This window comes from Frankliniella occidentalis, unplaced genomic scaffold (genome assembly GCF_000697945.3).
Source record: "Frankliniella occidentalis isolate FOCC.00 unplaced genomic scaffold, Focc_3.1 Scaffold16, whole genome shotgun sequence".
NCBI lineage: Eukaryota > Metazoa > Arthropoda > Insecta > Thysanoptera > Thripidae > Frankliniella > Frankliniella occidentalis.
Genome location: NW_026267146.1, coordinates 2,170,245 through 2,172,461, shown reverse-complemented (window position 1 = coordinate 2,172,461; position 2,217 = coordinate 2,170,245).

Genomic DNA, 2,217 nt, shown 5'->3' with positions numbered 1-2,217 from the left:
CCAACGGTCGCCAACGGTCGCCAACGGTCGCCAACGGTCACCAGCCCGACACGTGCGTTGAAGTCACCAAGTCATACGCGCTCAGGAAACTAACTAACCTGTATGCGTGCACGGCGGTAAAAACGATGTCTCATTTTTTAAGGGGAAAGGGAAAACTTTGAGGAACTCCCATGTCTGAGGAAGAGTCCTCCGATCTTGAGAAATCTTCTTTAAAAAATTAGGAAAAATCCCACCTTTTTTAGGAGACCTCCTCGAAATCTGATGAGTTTTTGTCATACCACGGGAGTTCCTCAAAGTTTTCCCTCTTCCCTAAAAAATGAGACACTGTTTTTCCATCGTGTTAACTCCTCTTCGTACAATAATTGGAGGTACGAGTCCTGCCGTGAAGCGGAGGAAAGGGATAAGTCATCGACATCGACTTACCACCATCTGCTCGCGGGCACCTGGTACATAGGCAGGCAACCCACGCGACATGTGGATCATCCCCAGAAAGTACGTCCATCATTCGCCGTTACGAACCTGCCAAGCTCAGCAAGCTCAGCCAATGCAAGCTCTCGTACCGCCTGGTAGGTAGGCAACATCTCGTCTACAGTGCGCGCGTGTACTGCGGGGTGGCCTACCCCGAGTCTCACAGGCGCTCAGCTCCTTGCCGCCCTCTCGCCTCCTTGCTCGCAGGCCCAGTCTCGTTCTGCCCCGCCCCGCCCCGCCGACATGAGCCGGCAGGGAAGACCGCGCTGGACCGCTGGTACGGCGGTGAGTCGCGCGGCCGCGCGGTTATGACACGGATGGTCGCCGGTTTCTTACATCAACTCCGTGTTCGCTGGGCCGCAGGGGCGCGCGCTCCTGGCTTCGACGGCTGCCAGAGACCACCATCTCCTGCTCCTCTAATTTTGTTTTTCGACAACCTAAATATAAGAGCCCTTGTGCGGGCCCCGGGCCCTGCATGTAGACCCTATTGTGAGGGGGCGATGCAATGCAGTGGGGTGCCTACATTGGGGGGTTTTGTAGAGCAAATTGGCCCTTTTAAACGGATCACTAGAGATGACAGCAGGGGGCAGTCCCCCCACCCCACCCCCACCACGTCTGACCTTTTGTCACAACAAAAACCGACCGATTCCGAAATACGCGTGTTTCCACAAACGTTGAGTCATTTGTTTCCCATTACAATACAATACATGGCATTCGCAAATAAAAGCGGATTTCTCAAACAAACAAAAAAGGGTGCACCCGTTCATTCTTATCCTACTCCGGCGTATCGGTGCCGATGCCTGAGATGTAATGGAATGGAAAAGGAATGATCGCTGGAGCGTTAGCACGCCACGCCGTACGCGCGGCGGAGTCGAGCAATACCGACAGAGTTGGGCAACGTTAGCTGTGGGCATAGCTGTGTGTGTGTGTGTGTGTGTGTGTGTGTGTGTGTGTGTGTGTGTGTGTGTGTGTGTGTGTGTGTGTGTGTCTTGCTCAAGTTCGTTTATCATGCTAACTGCATCAAAGTAATTCGCGACTTCGCGACTATCGGTGGTTTCTTGTTAGTCGCAGCGGGAAAATCAGCATTATGGGGCATTGGTTAGGTTCAAGCCAAAATTTATGTTGACAATGTATCATCGTACGCACTCTGAAAAATCTTTATTTTAGAGCAATCTTAGTTCAAAAAGTTGCGAAACGAAAGGTTCTTCACCGCTTTATTGGCGTCTACCATTAAATGACGTGACATCCGGCGAAAACCATGCTGTTATTTATTCACATTTTTAATTGTTTTTCAAAAAAAATTACAGTTAAACTGGTTGTGTCGAGTTAACCAGTCTTGTTCCCAAAACACACTATCCGGCATAGGTCAGTGAGTGGCCGCATGGTTTCTTCCGGCCCCGTAGCGAGGGGGACAGGCAAACCGCAAAGGCACGGCGTTATCTGCTCAAGTACCCGAAGTTGTTGCGGTGGGCGATCTTCTCGAGCAAAGCGGCCTGCATGTCTGCAGGGGGAAGTCCCTGCTCACCGTTTTGCTTACCTCGTCATCGCGGAGTTGTTTTGCTTCTCTGGGGATGATCCTCTGCTCCCGGTCCAGCGAGTGGCTTCGTTTGCTGGTTGTATATGGCGGGGACGTCTTTTGCTGGATCCCTTTGCGATGCACTTTGGCGAGGCGTCTGCGAGCTACTGAGCGCATTCGTTTGCGGCTCTGTCCGGCTCGGTCTCGGTCCAAGCCAAAGCCCGCCCCACCTC